Here is a 20,136-nt window from a genome sequence, read left to right as displayed (position 1 = left end):
TGGAAATTGCCTATGCTGAAAGATATTCCAGGCACTTTGTAATTAGCAGTGAAGAAAAGCATTCCTAATTCATTAGGTCAACTTTAATGGGTTCCTCATTAAAAGTTTTTGCTCTTAAGCTGACAGAAGCTGGGATTTAATAGTAGCTTCCAGCACTATCTTTATGAGCAGATCTCCATTGAATCTGTCTCTTTATCACCTGAAGAGAGGTTCCTAAATGGAAATTCCTCAACCCTAAGCAACACAGATTGATCAGAAGCCTAGAGATGGTTGTGCCCCTGTGCTTTAATAAACGGAAGCCACTCTTGCTGCAAAGGTCAGCCCTCATTAGTACTGACCAAGTTGGCTTTAAATTTATTTTTACTCCCTTGTCCACCCATGTCTTCACTATTAAATATATAATAGAGGAGTTCATAAATATAACCAGTCCAGGAAGAAATTTTGCAAGGGTTTAGCAACCCCAATCATAGTAATAGTAACCATTCTGTATGAACTTTCTTTATAAAGTGGAAGAGAACTACTCTCATATTCAGACCATAAAATGAAGCCCTTTCACTCATCTTTTCCATTAAATATATTGTTACAACTTATAAAACAATGCCAGTCCCTTCATATAGCAATCCAAAACTTTAAGGACAGAGAAAAAATGAATCAGGGAGGAGAAAATGTGCAACAAGCTCTAGATAGATCTAAATAACTAGATAATCTAGTTATTTATTCCTAAATTATTTATTCCTAAATAATTTAATAATTATTAAATTATTAATCAAGCCTGAAATGTGGTAATTCCAAGGCCTGAGAAAGAAAAAGCTGAAATAAGTTTTGGAATTCATCACATTCAGATCTTGTCTGTGAATTGGAAAGTCAACGTAGAAAATAAGATAGAAATGATGGAAACGACTTGCAGAAACCGTAATTTAGGCAAAAAATGGCTGAAGCATTTTTAAGTCAAAACAATGAGATAACATTCAGAAGCATCTGAGATAGACATCTCCCTAATTTATTAAAGTGCATTAAATAATAAAAAGGAGGAGGATGTAGAGCACAATCAAACTTGCAAAATTCTGTTAGTATAGCCAATATCTCAGTTAGACATAGTTTTAGCCTTCTTGTGGAGCTGGTTTCCTAGTTTAGTCTACATGGTGAAGTTGGCAGTCTCCAAGATTGCCATCTTCTTTTGCCAGTACTACTCATTTCCTTCCTTGGTTTCTTTTCTAGGAAAAAAAACATGATACAATCATTAGTACAAAATCCATCCATTCAAACTTCTTTCTTCTCACAATATTTCCTGTAGAAAAAGCTTCTTTTCTTAAGACTTTGTAGCAGGAGTAAAACCTCACTGTCAGTTTCAGCTCTGAATAAAACTAACTAATTTCCGGCAAAATGTGACAAAGCTATTTTTTTAAAAAAAAGATAAAGCAACAATATTAAGTTACAACTTTTATTCTTGATGTAGTTCTTGAGATTCTGAATTAGTGCTTGCCTTTTCTTTTGCATTTCACTCCCACCTCTGCCCTGTGACAGGTGCTCTTCCTTTTCACTGCATGCTCTTCTACCTGCTGAACTGAAATTAAATCAGGGCTAGAAAATAAGTACTTGACAATTTTTCTAATATACATTTTTTTTATCCCTAGCTTAAGGGTAAGCTGGTTCTCCATCTCTCCAACTTTGTCTCTCCATCTCTCATTTTGGGAGGACTTAATATATAAATGAAATCATTTTACTGTATTCAGATGTTCCCACAGCACAATTAACTAGTTTCATCCTATGCCTGTTTGGATCTGTTTGGGAAAATAAAATTAAACCAAACATCTCTATTATGGTCATTGCCAGAATACAGTGGACTTTTGTAATAGGTTTTACAGAGCTCAGATGGAAATATATAAAAATCCCTGATTAAGTTAGAAAAAATACCTTGCAGGGATAAATGCTAAAATGTTAAACTTAATCACTTAATTATAAAACTATGTTGCAAAGTTATAGAAGAAAAACAGAGTTATAAAACTGTAATAAAAATGAATGTTAATAAGATTACGTGGAAATTTACATCGTGTTATTTTAGTCAGACTGAACAATAATTGTTATGTTTCACTATCTGCATAGTTCAAGCTCTGAAAAGGAACGTGACCATTTTAAAAGGGACATGACTGTTATGAACTTCAAGAATTAATAATATGTATAATTTGTCTGGATTGCTCAGGAACTTTTTTAGACATCAGCTTAAGTGACGAAGTTATTTTATATTCATTTGTTTATTTCTTCATTTTGAATGACTTCTCAGCCAAAATAAGTTGCTCTGGGTGGCTTTTAAAATGATCATAAATACAATACATTTCAAAAATGAAACAGATCATCAATTAAGAACACTAGTCATATTACAATGCCCCTTACAAACAATTTCACCCAAAACTCAGAGAAACAACCTAGTCTTCAGCTCTGAAAAAGGACAATAAGGACAGAGCCTTCCAAATTTTAGGGTCAAGCAGTTTCACAGGGTAGGTACTGTGACAGTCAAAGCATTCATCATAAAATCAGCAGGACAGCAGTATATGACTTTTTAACGTAATGCAACTTTCTTGCGTGGCTGTCCCATTTGGATACGTTACAACAGTACTTGATATTTCCAAGCAGCAGAGCATTACTTTTAGTAAAAGTAAGGTAAAGGTTGCCCTCCCACATATGTGTTAGTCATTTCCAGCTCTAGGGGGCAGTGCTCATCTCCATTACAAAGCTCTCCGTTACTTTTAGATGTCCACAAATATTCCAGTTATACTTAGTGCACTGGATCTGCTTCAACAACAGTTCCATGTTTTTGTATGTCTCTTTCATGTGTGCAGAATAGCCAACAAGTACTAAGGGTGCACATTACCATTGTGTAAGAACAGTAGATTTCTACATAAAATGGTACATGATCAGTGAAATGGGCTGTGGTGGCACAGTGGTTAGAATGCAGTACTGCAGGCTACTTCTGCTGATTGCCAGCTGCCAGTAGTTTGGCAGTTCAAATCTCAGCAGGCTCAAGGTTGACTCAGCCTTCCATTCTTCCGAAGTTGGTAAAATGAGGACCCAGACTGTTGGGGGCAATATGCTGACTCTGTAAACTGCTTAGAGAGGGCTGTAAAGTGGCATATAAGTCTAAGTGCTATTGCTGCCGCTATTGCTAAATTGCATGTTATTTTCCTGTTTATCTGCCAAAAAAAATCTATAAGATATACCCCAAAATGTTTAACAAGCCAAGTTGTTGTCCAGTGAAATCAGTCAAGGTGGAAAATAGTAATAGCAATAGCACTTAGACTTATACACCACTTCATAGTGCTTTAGAGACTCTCAAGCAGCTTACAGAATCAGCATATTGCCCCCAATGATCTGGATCTTCATTTTACTGACCTTAAAAATTAATAAAATAAAAGGACAATTATTAATATTAAAAATCCTAAATTTCTTTTTTTCTTTTTGCTAAAATGACTACTTTTAACCAAGCAGCCAAGAGCCCTTTACAATTGACATGGGAGAAGATAATACCTCCCTAATAAGTAGCTATTTTCTCTTGCAGCAAAGTTTCATGTTTCCTAATTCTGAAAGCATTAAAGTAATACTAATGGAGATTTGCTCAATCACAACTAAATTCTAACTTCATGTTAAAATGAGTTAATCAGGCTGTGAGAAATGTTGCGGGGGGGGTGGGTTTGCTGCTGCTCATACTGTTGTGCAATCATGTTCATTTCTGTTCAGGAGCAGGCTCCATGTTTTCAATAGAATTTACTCACAAGTAAGCATGCATGTTGTTGTAATAGATAGAGCAATAGACAGGGATATTCAGAACCGCCAATGTGGTGGGATTCAAATAATTTAACAACCAATTTGCCCAGGGTCAGTTTGGCCGTCGTGGGAGGCGTGGCCCATTCCCATCCTCCAGCTGTGCCGCACATGTGGGATGAGCATCCCATGATGGCCAACCAGACCCTGGGCAAATTGGTTGTTAAATTATGCCCCCCACACACACTATCAAAGTGGATCCTGGGTGCTGCGCTGCAATGGAGAAATGGGAAATGGAATGGTCGGCACAAGGAAAGGAGGAGGAGCAGGGAGAAGAAAGAGGGAAAGCAGCCTCCTCCTTCCCTTGTGCTAGCCACTCCATTTCCTGTTTCTCCATTGCTGCACAGCACCGTGCCGCAGAGCTTGCCCCACCCACCAATCCCAACTTCACAAGATCTCTTTTTTAGAAGTTAGAATTGGTTGGTTGAACATTTTTTTTATTCCCCCCAACTTTTGTTTCCCCGCACACAACTGCAAGAAATGCTACAGAGAAACATGACAGAGCTGGAAATCAGGTAGGCAAAGAAATGCTTGGGAGAAGTGAGGGCAGATGCTGATGTCTCTCTGCAGCAGCTGAACAGGACCACTGGAGGGAAGGCTGGCATCTACTAGCATTTAAACATGGAAGCATTCCAGCTCTTGCCAGGAAGGGACAGCCAGTATGGTCATGCAGGTGGGTTGCCTGCTTGCTTCAGTACCCTCCCTGACCCTCTGGTGCTCTGCCAGCACTTTGGCCTTGGGCTGCCACCTTATGTGCAAGCCCTGCCCCCGCTGCCTGAGACAATTTTTGCCTGAGTGACATGATCAAAGGTTTCCATTGCTCTCTCTTGGACTTTTGGGGAGGGTTTTCCCCACCGCCTGGAAGGAAGTTGAATGAAAATCAAACATGTTCCAGAAAACACAGATTTTCTGGACTAGAACACATCTACCCAGTTCACAGAACTCAACAAACAATTTGGCAACAATTCTAGTGAATCAGTGTGAACCGGATGAATCCCACCACTGGATACATCATTCTGATATGTTTTCAAACAAAAAGCCTAACGAAGTGCATTGTCAAAGCACCATAGCACCCTGTTTCTAATTAGTAGACCAGAACACCTTACCTTGATTGACTTGAAGCAAGGTTCTGGACTTCTAAAAGACCCAAAAACCAAACCAAAGACACCTTTCCATTCAACTTCTGAGAAGTTTCAAAGATTCTTATTTGTTGGTTTGTTGGTTTGTTGGTTAGTTTATTAAATACATAGGCCATCATCTTCCCCCAAGGACATCATAATTTTCCATAACATCTCTGTTAAGAAACTATGCTCAGAGTTAAAGTTAGGATTGCAATGGACTCTCCTCTTAATTCTAGTTCCTCAATATGGCTCCTCTGCCTATGTGCACCTCAGATGATTCCTGCAAGAGTCTCATTTCACCACTGTTTTGTTTGGTTTTATGATTCTTCTAATTTAAATAAATACTTGGGGAACTATCAGTCTGCAAAGCAAAGTATCATCTTCAAATGTTATCTGTCTTTCTAACTATGCCTCTAGGCCTCATTTAGGCCTCTGAGGGTTGATTAGAATATTAAAAATAGTGAACAGCTGCCACCAAAACTTTGTTTGGAAAGGAGCCCATCTACCAGAAAAAGAATGGCAAAAGAAAATTGAGGTAGTAGAGAACATTTATTTATTTATTTATTTATTTATTTATTTATTTATTTATTTGATTTGTCAATCGCTTACAAGATAATAGGTATAAGTATATACATAGTTATGAATACATGAAATGGGTACATATAAGAAAAATAAAAGAAACAATAGGACAGGGATGGTAGGCACGTTGGTGTGCTTATGCACGCCCCCTACAGACCTCTTAAGAAAGGGGTGAGGTCAATAGTAGACAGTCTAAAGTTAAAGTTTTGGGGGTTTGGGGAAGAAACCACAGAGTCAGGTAGAGTATTCCAGACACTGACCACTCTGTTGCTGAAGTCTTATTTCCTGCAATCAAGTTTGGTGCGGTTAACCTTGAGTTTGTATCTATTGTGTGCTCTTGTGTTGTTATGATTGAAGCTGAAGTATTCATTGACAGGTAGGACATTGCAATGTATGATTTTATATACCATACTTAGATCAGACCGAAGACAGCATAATTCAAGGTTTTCTAGGTCTAGAATTTCAAGTCTGGTGGCATAAGGTATTCTACAATGGGTAGAGGAGTGGAGAACTCTTCTTGTGAAATATTTCTGGACTTTCTCAACTGTGCTAATATCAGATACGTAATGTGGGTTCCAGACTGATGAGCAGTATTCGAGTATTGTTCTAACAAATGTTTTGTATGCTCTAGTTAGTAGTGTGATATTACCAGAGAAAAAGCTACGTAGGATTAGGTTAACAACTCTTAATGCCTTTTTGGCTATGTATTTACAGTGGGCTCTAGCACTTAGATCACTAGAGATGAGTATTCCAAGGTCCTTTACAGAGCTTGGATCATCAACAAGATCTTGACTATTCAGCTTGTATTTTATTTTCTGATTTTTTTTGCCAATATGTAAGACAGAGCATTTATTTGTTGAGATTTGAAGTTGCCATTTGATTGACCATTCTGATACATAGTCAAGATCTTTTTGAAGGGTAGCAGTATTGTCTGTGGTATTGAACAGCTTTACATCATCAGCAAAAAAAACACAGTTGCTCTTAATATGATCACAGAGGTTATTTATGTAGAGTATGAAGAGAGTTGATCCTCGAACACTGTCTTGGGGGACACCACTATTGACAGGTACAGAATTTGATAGGACACTCCCAATTTTGACCATTTTTTGCCTGTTTGACAGGAATGCTTCTATCCAGTTATGCAGTTGTCCAGAGATACCATAAGATTTTAGTTTTAGGAGTAGTTTGTCATGTACCACTGAATCAAAGGCTTTACAGAAGTCTATGTAGATTGCGTCTATTGCTTTGCCCTGATCGACTTGTGTAGTCCATATGTTTTTGCAGTGTAAGAGTTGCAGATTACAGGATAGTTTTTTCCAGAAACCAAATTGTTTATTGAAGAGTAGGTTGTTTGTCTCTAAGTGGAGGATAATGGATTGGTTAATAATTGATTCCATGACTTTACGGGTGATGCAGCATAAGAAGATTGGTCTGTAATTTTCAACTAGGCTGGGGTCTCCCTTTTTGAAGATGGGGATGACCGTGGCTTGTGACCATAGTTTTGGCAAGGAGCTGGTCCTGAAAGATTTTTCAAAGATTATGCTTAGAGGTTCGGCTATGGCAGTGGATAGCTTCTTTAAGAAGTAGGCACATATTCTGTCCGGTCCAATAGATAGAGATGGTTTTAGATTGCGTAGTGCTTTTTCAACATTGTCTTCTGTAAAATCGATATGTATTAGATCATTGTAGTTGTCTGTGGTTCGGCTAGGAAATACTGGGCATGATCCATTGCTCTTTACAAATACTGAGCCGAAGAATGTGTTAAAGATGTTGGCTTTAATGATGTCGTCATTGCAGTCTTTACCATTAGGTCCTATCAGGGGTGGGATGGACCTTGAGTCTTTTAGTTTGTTGTTTACAAAATTGTAAAAAGCGCAGGTGGAATTGGTGCATAAAAGGTTTTCCTCTTGTTTAATGTGATAATTGGTGCATTCAGTTTTTATCTGGTGGCATAAATTTTTGTATCGGCTTTTGAAATTGGCAACGTTACCAGATTTGTTTTTCCCCCAGAGTGATCTCTTTTTGGACTGAAGTTTCCTTTTTGTTATGGGTAATCTTTTTTTGTTTTGTTTTGGGAGTTGTTGGTTCATATATTTTGATGACTTTTGACTTCGAGTAAAAATATGTTGTAATGGTCTTCAACAGTATTGCATCCAGTGAACAGAGATTGCCAATCAAGGAATGAGAGATCGTTGTCTATAAGTCATAGTTGCCTTTTTTGAAGTTATAATTGGGGATTATGTCATTGTGATGATTTTTGTGTGGGCGTATGTTGAGACAAAAGTCAATCATATTGTGGTCACTGCTGGAAAAGGATTCTTTAGTTTGTATTCTGTAAATTAAATTCAAACTATTGCAGAAGATGAGATTGAGGCAGTTGTTTAGTCTAGTGTTGTTGGTTACTAGTTGTTCCAGTCCCAGATTTGTAACAACATTGTAGAAGGTTGAGTGTATGGGTTCAGTTGTACATTCATTTAGGGTCCAGTCAATATGAGGTAGATTGAAGTCACCAAGAAAGATAAAAGTTTGTGGGCAGGATGCTGCCCATGTTAGTAGTGTATTTAACTTGTTTACATGTTCGATGTCATAATCAGGTGCTCTGTAACATAGTAAGAATCGAAATGTGATATTTAAGGATAGTTCACAGATGATGGTCTCAGGAAGAGCAAGCTCCTGGGTAACTTGGATGTTTTTTAGATGTAAGGACTTTTTATAGAAGATAGCAACACCACCTCCTCTATGGATTTCACGATCTGATCAGTAAACATGATAGTCTCTTACTGTAGTAATGGAGTCAGGGAGAGATGCATTGAGCCATGTTTCACAGACAAATATTATGTCAAATTTAGCCATATTTAGTAAGAGGAGAAATTCAGGTATTTTATTCACAAGGCTTCTTGCATTGAGTAGCTTGCATTTAAGGCCAGCAGTAGTTGGAATTGAGGTAGTTGGGGCATGCATGCCTAGTCTTGGGTGATGGTGGATTGGTTGAGGTAGGGTTGTGGTTGAAGGTTAAAGCTGAGTTGCAGGTTGTGTGACTTACTTTTGATACAGTCAGCAGAGTACACGGGAGTGGGCACATTGCTGTATGGTTAGGTCGGGGCGAGAATGGAGGTTTTTATGGTTGGTGTTGGTTTTGGTGAGTGAATTTATAGTGTAAATGAATTTACGTTTGCTTGATTCATTTTCACAAATGACCCTGCAGAAGCGTGGGGCCACAGAGCCATCTCTGTTTTTGAGCTCTCGGCCAATGCGGGAAATGTCAAGTATTTCATCAGGGGAGATGGTAGACACTTGATAATCACTGATGATGTTTCGGACAGTTGTGATGTCATCATTATCATTGATGTCCTCTAGACCAAATAAGATGGCATTTGGACGTTTCCGTTCACGCTCAACAGCTTCTCTGATGAGGATTGGGATATCATGATTTGTCTGGCTTATGTTTTTTTGTGGATTGGGTTGTGGATTGGGTTGTGGTTGTGGGTAGAGATGTGGTTTGTAGCTATTGGATGTTCAGGTTTTTGCGTTGTGTCTTTTTTTTCACGGTTGGATAATCTTTCTTTTAAGGCGTCCAGGGATACCACTATGGTGTCAAGGAATGTTATTCGTGTTTCTATGGTATCAACTCTTTCAAACAGATCCAGTTTGGGTCTGCATGATTTGCAGAGGTATGGAAACTCATTGGGTGATTCTAGGTATTGAATCATTTGCTCGGGTAATCCCAAGCAGACATGATGAGTGTATTTGTTACATAGAGAACATTTGATGGAGTTTTCATTATCCTTTAGAGTTTTGTAGCATTTAAGGCATATTCTAGATAGCTAAAGAAGTTGGCAAAAGCAACTGTAGTAGTTTGCCTTCTGATGTGATTGACCATAAGCTCTAGGACAATCACTTCTTCATACTAACCTATTGTGTTCCCACTGGCATAAAATCTTTGGATTCTTTAAGTTCAATTTTTTTTCTTACAATACTTTTTTGGGCTGGACAGTAACACTCCAAGTATATAAATGTTTATCTTTAAAAAAAAATCATTCCCCATTTCTGTCAAGCTGGAATCAGTTACTATATTTTCCATTTTATTTTATTTTTAATGTAAATTTGAATGCAACAATTTCATAGGATTGATTAACTGCCATAATTGAGACCTACTTATATATTTTATATTATTTTTTTAAAAAAGTATAATTGTATTAAAACTTTAAAGAAAGATTAAAAACTAATATAAAATGCAAAAAGAAAAAAGAAAGAGCGAAAATTTAAAGGGAAAGAAGGAAGGAAGGAGCTTCTGATTTTCTTTTCAGCAGTTACAATTTTAAATTTACTTCTTGCTCTATGGTGACAACACAACTCAATTCTTTCATCAATCATCAATTTTCTAATCATCAAAAACATAAATCATATGTTCATTTTTTTCTGTTTCACACAAAACATCTATAAGGGATTTCCAATAAAATATTTTCTTTTTCTCTATCAAAGAAGTTGGTTTGGTCATTTCTAAAAGTTCTATCATCTGCACCAAACATTCCACCATTTGTGGGAAGTATTGAAACTTTCAATCTTTGTTCATATAATAATCTTGATGTCATATACAAAGTTCCATGATTTTTCTCAACTGTTTGTCTATCATTCCCAAAATAAAAATCTTGAATTTCAATGGTGTATTAATTTTTTTAATCCTCTGAAATATATATATCCAAAACCTTCTGACTGCCTTAAAAGCCCTTCTTCCTCAGTTTACCAAATAAATTTGATGTTTTAGACAATTTCTCTGATGACTTATAGTTTATCATTTTATAAAAATTCTCTTTAAGATTATAACATAATGTATATTTGTAATTGAATACATATTTATAATGTAATGTATATTTCCCATTATTCCATCTCTAACCAAAAATTTTAACAGACTTTATCATACTTCCTCTTTTGCTTCAATGTCAATAAAAGTTTAGACATATTAGCAATTACATATTCATCATTTATAGCAATAGCTGTTAAGATTTATATGCAGTTTCGTGATGTTTTACAGCCCTCTCTAAGCAGTTTACAGGGTCAGAATATTGCCCCCAACAATCTGGGTCCACATTTTACCGACCTCAGAAGAATGGAAGGCTGAGTCAATCTTGAGCTGGTGAGAATAGAACTGTCAGTACAATTAGCCTAAAATACTATACTTCAACCACCGCACCATCACAGCTACACAATTCTATTTCAAAAACAATCTTACAATGTTCAAAACCATGAAATATTTTATCTATTTCAAATCTTTCTAATAATTGTACATAAGAAAACTATGGGCAAGCATATCCTTGTACCACTAGATCGTCTCTTGATTTCATTTTACATTCCATCTGAAAAAAATCTAACTTCTCATGATTAGTTAGGCATTTGTGTTCGTTTATTATTTCTCATCTATAAAATCCTTCTTGTGCTGAGTGCCATAAAGATCCTTTCAGGCACAACCTGAACTTTATTTTATCACAAATTTCAGTACCACCAAAATCTCATGTTCTTCTAATTCCAAGAATCTTCTGCAGCACCCATTCTTTCATTCAAACCAAGCAACAAGCTTCAAAATACAATTTCAAATAAGGTAAATCCAATTCTTCTCTTCCTTTTGCATTTTGTATGCATACAATTTGGATATATCTTTCTGCTATTATTTATATAGCGCATCAATTGTCAAAACAGGTATTGATAAACAAAAACAACTTCTAAGCAAAACATTCATTTTTTTTAATCACAGAAATTCTCTTCAGCTATTTCTCCCACCTTAACAAGTCTTTTTAAAATTTCATTCTATGCATTGACATAATTATTTTATAATAGCAGACAATCTTATTTGCCATAGTGATGCCCAAGTATTTTATCATCTTCTCAATCTTAAAGTCCATTTTATTAATCAGTTCTTTGGGTTTGTATTTTCAGATTTTTTGCTAACATCTCTATCTTCTGTTTACTAATCTTAAATCCTGCTAATGCATCAAATTCTTTTAATTTGCCTATTAATATTTTGATTTTCTTTAAACCTTCCAAACCCAACATTGAATCATCTGCAAAAATTCATAACATATAAGTCTCTTTTTAAATCTTTATTCCTTAATCATTTTATCTTGTCTTATTGTTCCTCTGTACATCTCACATGGTTTTGTAATCTCCATTAACAATTAGTTTGCTTTCTGTGAAGAGTAACTTTATTAAGATCTTTCCAAACTCCATATCTTCTAGTACCTTGAATAAGAAAGCCTAGTTCAAGTTATCAAAAGCCTTCTCTGTGTCAAAGAAGTCCAATTCGGGATTTTCGAACACAAAGTGAAAAGGTCTTGGTGCATAACACACCAGATTGAAAAGAGGAAAGTGTAAATCTTGATGTGGCGATACCAGTGGATAATAGAATAGATGGCAAAGAATTGGAAATAATCACAAAGTATCATGATCTGAAAAATCAAAGTTGAAAGATTATGACAGAAACGACATAACAACATGATCCCAGTGGTTCTTGGCACCCTGGATGCCACACCAAAAGCCTTGGATCACGTTTAGAAAACCTGCACATTGACAAAGTTTCCATCATATATACTATACATTATGATATTCTATGTTATTGAGAATAACTCAGTGTGAATGAGGTTCAACCCAAACTAAACATTGTGTTATATAATGATATAATAATAATAATAATAAACATCTGGCTGACTGGGTAAGCTAACATAATAATAATAATGAGTATTATATCTGTTGTTTCCCATGTTTATAAGCCATATCAACTAATTCATAATTCTACCATTCTTTAATCACTTCTTGTTGATGTTGTTTTTTAAAAAAGCACTTCTATTTTTTTTCTTCAATCTTTTTCTGCCACACTGGAGTTACATTATTATAAACACATTGTTAATCTTATTGAATGCCTCAAGGATGTTTGGGAAACTGTCATTATTATGTTTCTATGATTTATATATATATATAGAGAGAGAGAAAGTCTTTTAAAAAGTCTAAAATCCTTTAGCTGTATGAAATGCTAAATTAATCTGCAATCTGATAATTTTGACAAATGTACAGATCAAAGTAAACCAGATTGGCCAAATCCTAGTTTAGAAGCTAAGTACAGACCAGATATTACTTGTTCTTTTTTATATATATGGTAAATATATTACTATATTTATATAGTTGTTATCTGAGTGTGAATTTCTTGGTGCTCTGGGAGCTTGGTTGGGGGTTTTTTTGTTTACTTTTATTGCTGTTGTTGTTTTTGCAGAGATTTCATTACCCAACTAGGTAACATAATCAATGCAAGTGGCTGATAATGTTACTCAGTTGGATAATAAAATATCTACAAGCAAATAACCAACCTCGAAGAACACCAAGAATTTCATAGTTCAGCTCTGAGCAACCAATACTATATTCTATTGTTATTTAAATGCCAGTCTATTCCCTAGTTATAGAGTACAGAATGAACATGGCAAACAAACAAAAACAGTTTCATTAATGGAATTTTCCCATAATATTTTTGAAGGAATTGCTAGAGCACCTCTATAGCTGTAAATGGCAGACAAATGTTCCTTACTGCTTCAGATTCTTTTGCTAATTGAATCCATTGGAACTTGGAATGGCAACTTCACTCACTTGTTTAACATGTAAGGGCAATTTTGTCATAGATTTCAAGTGCAAATCTGAAAAAATAATTTTACATAAAATGTATGTCCAATCCATATCAAATATATATACACACACACCAGAGGTGGTTTTCAGCAGGTTCTGACCAGTTCTGGAGAACCAGTAGTGGAGATTTTGAGTAGTTCAGAGAACCAGTAAATACCACTTCTGACTGGCCCTGCCTCCATCTATTCTCTGCCTCCCAAGTCCCAGCTGTTTGGCTGGGTTTTCTTTTGTTGCCCTGCACAGGAGAAAGCAGGTTAGTGGGCTGGAGAAGAAATGGGATTTTGCAGTAACCTTCCCCCAGGAGTGGGGTGGGAATGGAGATTTTGCAGTATCCTTCCCCTGCCATGCCCACCAAGCCACACCCACCAAGCCACACTACGCCCACCAAGCTATACTATGCCCACTAAACCACACCCACAGAAATGGTAGTAAAAAAAGTTGAATCCCACCACTGACACACACACCAAAAAAATCCGACTCACAAGTGATTGACCCTTATAAATAAAGTCTATGGGACATTGGGAATCTATGTTGATGGGAAGGGGGAAAATAATCACAATAATAAGAAATTTCAAAGTGGAGCAACTTGACTGTTGAAAAGAAGTCTCAATTGTTTTTATAGTTTTATGGTAGGCTGTTATATACTTATTGGTTTGTGGCATTTCTCTGCTGCATTGAGACAGCTCATTTGCCAGCCTTTCCATATGTTAATAGGCCCACACTCTCCATTCCAGGGGTCTCTGATCTTAGCAACTTTAAGATTTGTGGACTTCAACTCCCAGAATTCCTCACCCAGCAAGGAGTTGAAGTCCACAAATCTTAAAATTGCTAAGGTTGGAGACCCCTGCTCCATTCCATCTGTGGTCATAGAACCATAGATAGAATAGGGCAATCAGCACAGCTGATATCTGAAGTCTCTTTCTTGAGACACATAAAGAATACATTTTGTGCATATATTTGTAAGACATTGTTTCTATACCGTTAATTCTTCTACATAACACACACAAAAGAATGACAATTTCATCACGGACTGAAATTAAAAGAAGGAATTAAATTCTTGGATGGAAGTCTGAAGTCTGAAATGTTCACCTTTTGTCTTTGGTAACAATTGCCCTGGTTAAAAAAGAAAGGATGAGATCACAGATTCACAATTGTGTCTATTTTCAAGCCATTAAATTTTATGTAAAGTTGCTTTAGTTAAAATCTACTCATAATATCTGAATCAGGAGAGGTTGGGTATGTTCTGAATCAGTATTTGGATGCATAGATGATGTTGACAGTTAGTAGACTAAAATTTAATCCTAACTATCCTTTGGGATGGATGGTTCCCAGGTTCAGTAACTGGGACATACACCTGGTCTAATGGGGTTACACTTACACAGAAATCATACATATGGAGTATACTATAATTTATTTTGTATCCTGGTTGATATAATGGGTAGATATGGCCAATCAGGTTGCAGAATGGTATACTTGGCTATGCATAAATCATGCAGGGATTCTAATATTAAAACAAATAATTGTGCAGTAGGGGGTAAAGTTGCTGTTTTGGTCTAATATGATGGTTAATGGATTTAAGCAATAAGCAACATGTCCTGGGATATTAGCTCCCAGAATTCCAAGATAATTGGGAATATTTAAAAAAAAACGCACAAAATTGTGTAACACCTGATAATATCGTGTGGTATCTGATTTGTCCTTCAGTTTTATTTTAGCTACAGCTTTCATTTTATTTCATTTTATCTAAAATTCTTCTCTGGTGCAATACTTTCTTCTTTTTACTAGCTAGTTCAGACCAATTTTATGCTAAATACTAATTGGAAAGCTGGCCATAGTGACAACTGTTCAGTAGGGAGAAAAACACCCCACAAAGTAATATTAAATTGTTCCATATAATTGCAGAAAACTAGTATTAGTTCACACATTCACCAAAGAGCTAATTTCCCTTCTACATCCAAGCTTCTCCACATGTTCAGAATGAAATGGGAAAAAATTATGCTGAAAAGAGCAATGACAGAATAATAATTGGAAGGGACAAGGGAGACATATAAATTTAAGACCCTTTGAAATGGCCATATGCAGGATTTGTTATCAGCTAATCCTAGAGGCCATATTGTTTCCAAAAGTTCTGCAGGAGTGAAACAGAGGTTATAAATTTGATATGCCTACCGTGTGCTACATATTATGTTGATTTTTCCCTCTTGCAATTCTTGGTAGAAAGCTATTAAAATATTATTTGTTCAAGCATGCCCATAACAGATTCGTTTGTCCCTTAGTATAGATTAGCATAATGTAAAGATACACACACACCCAAACATAAGCACATCAGAACACATTATGAATGTATGTGCTTAATTTAAATTAATTAAATCTTAATCTCAGTTTCTCCTTTTATTCCTTAAATAAAAAGACACTGGAAGAACTCAAAGGAATCACTTATAGATTATCAGCTAATAGTAAACAGCACCCATCACACAGACTGTCACATTGTGTTATGTTCTGTTGTCCTTTTTCCTCTCAAGCTTCCAATCTGGCTAGGAATCAGAAGACACTGTCCTTTTCAATCAAACAGTAAAAGCTGTAAGGCAGAATACATGTGGACTCACTAAACAATAAAAAGCAAATTCGTGTTTAGATAATTCCATATACAGCGCTGATTGCCAGCAAGAATAATTACTCTATTACATTGAAATTCATGAATAATTTACCAGCTTCATCCAAGAAAAAAATCCAGGACTAGTAAACTGTTTGATGATCAATGTGAATTACCAGTTTTAAATAAAAGGACAATCAGTTTGATTATTTAATTAATGCATGGTGTAAATAATTATTTTTGTGTGAGAGTTCTTCTCCCTTTTTTATTCATACAGAAGAAGGGATTTTTGCTGACCAAAATCATAGTCCATTCAAGTAAAATTAGGATTTTTTTTAAAAAAAAAGCAAGTTTGGATCAGGGAAAGTCATTTTGTTTTAGCATTTCTCAGACACTTAATCTGCATTGTTTCTTTTATTTTTCTTATATGTACCCATTTCATGTATTCATAACTATATACCTATTATCTTGTCAGTGATTGACAAATATAAATAAATAAATACATAAATAAATAAAGAAAATAAAGAAAGGGATGAGAGTGCAGTCCTGCCTTAGAGAATGCTATGAGATAAGATCCTTAAAACATCTGGAACATCTAAAGCATAATAAAGCTGCCAGTCTCATTTCTGCTGTTCAGCTTGAATCATAATCTTTGAAGATTATTCCTATTTGGGCAGTTCTGATCCTAATAAATTCTTTCACAAACCTTGGGAGGAGAGAAGTCAGTAAAAGTTAACAGACCAAAAAACAAGTACAGTACTGCATCATCCTTCAGATTTAGACAGCCACATGAGAATATTGAAAAGATGCACAGAGCATCTCACTAAAACTAAAAAGTTTGTGGCCCCTATGTCATGAATTTTACTGAGTAATCTCAAACCAGATTCTTACCTAGCTTAAATAACTTGTTAAACTAGGGTTTATTAAACTTGGATAATTAGCAAGCAGATTATGTAGGCATAATCTGGGGGTAATCTGGGGGTAATCCTGGGGGTAATGAGCAATTTGTATTTGATTGTTTGGGAGTTGAGGATCCAGTTTGGGACTTCTACTGTCTAGGTGCTCATATATAGGCAACAATCTGGAATTGTCATGGGGTTGGGGGCGGGGGTAAAGACATTACATGGAAAAGAGGTAATTGGATCATACCACTTTGAGAGCCTCTGTACTAAGCCATAAAATGGGAAGTAATTGCATGAAGCTATTCTTTTAGCCGTTGTTATTACTTTTATTCAGTATTCCAGCTGTCTGCTTATGTAAATACTTAAGGTCTTACACCTTACTATTATACTTACAATAATGGATTTTTTTTCAACAAATCATGATTAAACAATATGTTTAAGCAAAGTTTGTTTAAGTAATGTAGCATTCTTAAGCTGCAAGGCTGGGGTTGTTGCTCAGTCTTTATGCTAAGCCATCACCACAATACATAAATTACAACTGCTGATTCCCAAAACATATTAAGCCAAAACCAAACATATTGTACGAAGCAAAAAAACTCTCTTAGCCTCATTTAACCCTGAGAGATGTTTAAGGATCAAAGTCAAGCAATAAATAAATTAGTAAATTGTTAAATTGTTAAGGATATGGAATAGATACAAATTCAGGTTGTGTCTAAAAATAGTTTTGTTGTTCTCAGTACAAGAAGCATTTTGTAGATGAGAAAAAAACAAGCAATCACAAATCGTTAACATACCATGAGATACTAAAATTCTGTCAAAGAAAATACAAAATGAAACAGAGAACAAATTATGGGACAGAGACGTAACAGTCAATGGTTTTCCTATTTACAGTTAACAGAAAGATTCAAAGTAGAAAAAAATTATAGTATCAAATATTCAAAGACTGACTTTCAAATGGAGTTGTGTACAAATGATGAGCATGTGATTGCTAAAGTATAAAACCTTTTATTGAAATCTGAAGCAAAAGATGAACAAGTAAAAACATGTAATGCAAAGTGGGCTATAATTTTTGGTTATAATATGCAGATGGAACAATGGGGGAATAAGTGATTGAAAGGATTGCGATTTACACTATGGTATAATCTTAAAGGGAATTTTTATAAAATGATACAACATTGTATATGACTCCAGAAAAAATATCTAGAATGTATAAAGGTATTTCAAATCTGTGTTGGAAATGTGAACAATAGAACGTATCATTTTATTATGCTTGATAGATATGCAAAAAAATCTAGATGATTTTGAGTTTAAATGTATATATACTTATATATATAAGTAATTCAGAGGATTTTGAAGATTAATATACAAGTGAAACCAGAATTTTTCCTCGTGGGACTGATGGATAAGTGGTTGCAAAAAAGACATAGAACTTTGTTTTTATATATAATAACCATAGCAAGCTTATTCTGTATACAAAGATTGGTAATAACCACAATGGAGCAATGATTGGTGAAGACGATGGAACTTACTAAGATGGCCAAATTGACACTTTGATTAGAGAAAAAACAATGTCTACATTTATTGCTGACTAGAACTCCCTTATGTACTTTTTGCATGAAAAGAAATAACTAAACATGATCTATAGTTTGAAAATTAGATAGGACAAATTATAGAAAGTCACTGTGTAAGTGTAGAGAAAGAGAAATCTATAATTGTACTTATAACTGATGTGAAGAAGATCAGAAACCACTTCTTTAAGCTATTTTCATTTATATTCTGTTTTTCTACACCTATTTTTCTTCTTTGATTTTGTACTTCAGCGTTGTCTTTTATTTCTCCCTTTTTCTTTTTTCCTTTTTATTTAATTTTAGTTTGTATTAATTTTCATTCTTGTTTTTAAAACTTTCAATAAAAAATATTTTTTTTTAAATTAAAAATAAACAAATAAATATGCCAATCTGAGGCTCCACTGAAGGATAGAATCTTTACATATTCCTGACTGAGTTGCCGCCATTAAGATTATGGCCACAAGTACCCCAATAGTAGGCGCAGTAATGGCTGCCTCCATGCAATTCAGTCACATGGCATTAGAGAATTCTGCACCAGGCTGAAAGCCAGTTTGGCCCCTTGTGATCAGGGGTGGGCTGCTACAGGTTCACCCAGGTTCAGGAGAACCCATAGCTAATGTTATGACCATTCAGAGAAGCTCCAAATCTCATCCCTAGCTGGCCCCTCCCACCCCATTTCCTACCTCTGGAGGGCCTCCGGAACCCAGGGAAGGCCATTTTCTTCCTCCCAGAGGCTTGAGAAAAATCTCCGGAGCCTGGGGAAGGCGAAAATGCTTCCCCATCATGGTGCAGGAGGCTGACTAGGCCACGCCCACCATGGCCATGCCCATCCAGCAACTGGGCAGAGAACCCATCGCTGAAATTTTTGAAGCCCTGTTATCCCATTGAATCAGCGGTGCGGGAACTGATTTCTGACTCCATGCCTTTGTATTTGAAACCACAGTGAAGCTTGTTTTTATGTATTTTGTTTTGAGATGCTTTGGCTTTATTTTCCCATTGAAGAGATCTCTGTCCCCACCCTCTAGGGACAGCTTCTGAGGTTCTGATCATAGATAAGGTCACCGCTGCTTAGACAAATTTGCATCTCTCTTTCTGTGGTCCAGATGGAGCAGTGATGAAGTAGACACATTTTCTCTGTGATCCCGTCCTTTCTCATTCTTGGTATTAGCATGTAAAGCATTAGGATATGTCATTTTCTTTTTCTTTCTTTTCCATTCTGGATAAAGTGGAGGTAAAGGTATTTTGTAGTTACTCAACCTATAACAGCTCATTTGTGCTCCTGGTTTTCAGCATTTCAAGATGGCAGAGATGAAAGAAAGAAAATAAAAGGAAATAAATCAAGCTGACCTCAACTATTAAGTCCCAGGCTCATATGTACCATTCAATAACAATGCATTTCTAAGTAGCAGTGCAAAACAGACGACGTGAGTCAGGTAGTAGATGCATATTTAAATGATATCTATTAATGCAAGAGCATTTGTCTTCTTCTGGTAACACATTCATTTACATCCTGATTTATGTAAAGTGCATCGAGACCAGGCAAAGGGCAAATGCATAATGAGATTAATTAATGTGATCATCATTTCTCAACATTCTAAAATAAACTTCTTGACCTTTTCCTTCCTGCATTCAAAATCTGACAATTTCTTTGCCATGTTCTAGCTCAAATCTGTTCAGAAAGCAAAGTAACTTCTGGTGATACATATAATTTTGAAAGTAGGGTGGTTGTGTGGCTCTCTAAATTATATGTTAAATGCCTTAAAGCTAGCCTACCCTTGCACTTTAAAAACAGCTTGATCACAATAACCCAGCTTGTTAATCAGCAGGCAAAGCTTTAATACCAGATAATTAATACCATAACTTTAAAAATATATATCTTTTTAATTCTTATGGGT

General features: G+C 35.7%; 1 protein-coding gene across 1 annotated transcript in view; it reads left to right on the top strand.

The window, feature by feature from the left end:
* The first annotated feature begins 5,873 nt into the window (after positions 1-5,873).
* XRCC3 (X-ray repair cross complementing 3) overlaps positions 5,874-20,136 on the top strand; it is a 624,633-nt gene continuing 610,370 nt past the window's right edge. Inside the window, exon 1 of the mRNA XM_087922256.1 lies at positions 5,874-5,892. The gene's annotated coding sequence lies outside the window, so the exon portion shown is untranslated. The remainder of the gene's footprint in view (positions 5,893-20,136) is intronic.

The sequence above is a fragment of the Pseudonaja textilis genome, chromosome 1, assembly GCF_049901715.1.
Source record: "Pseudonaja textilis isolate UNSWEBS1 chromosome 1, rPseTex1.2, whole genome shotgun sequence".
In the NCBI taxonomy this organism is placed as follows: Eukaryota; Metazoa; Chordata; class Lepidosauria; order Squamata; family Elapidae; genus Pseudonaja; species Pseudonaja textilis.
Note: the sequence above shows the minus strand (reverse complement) of the source record. Positions and strands in the feature narration are given on the sequence as shown.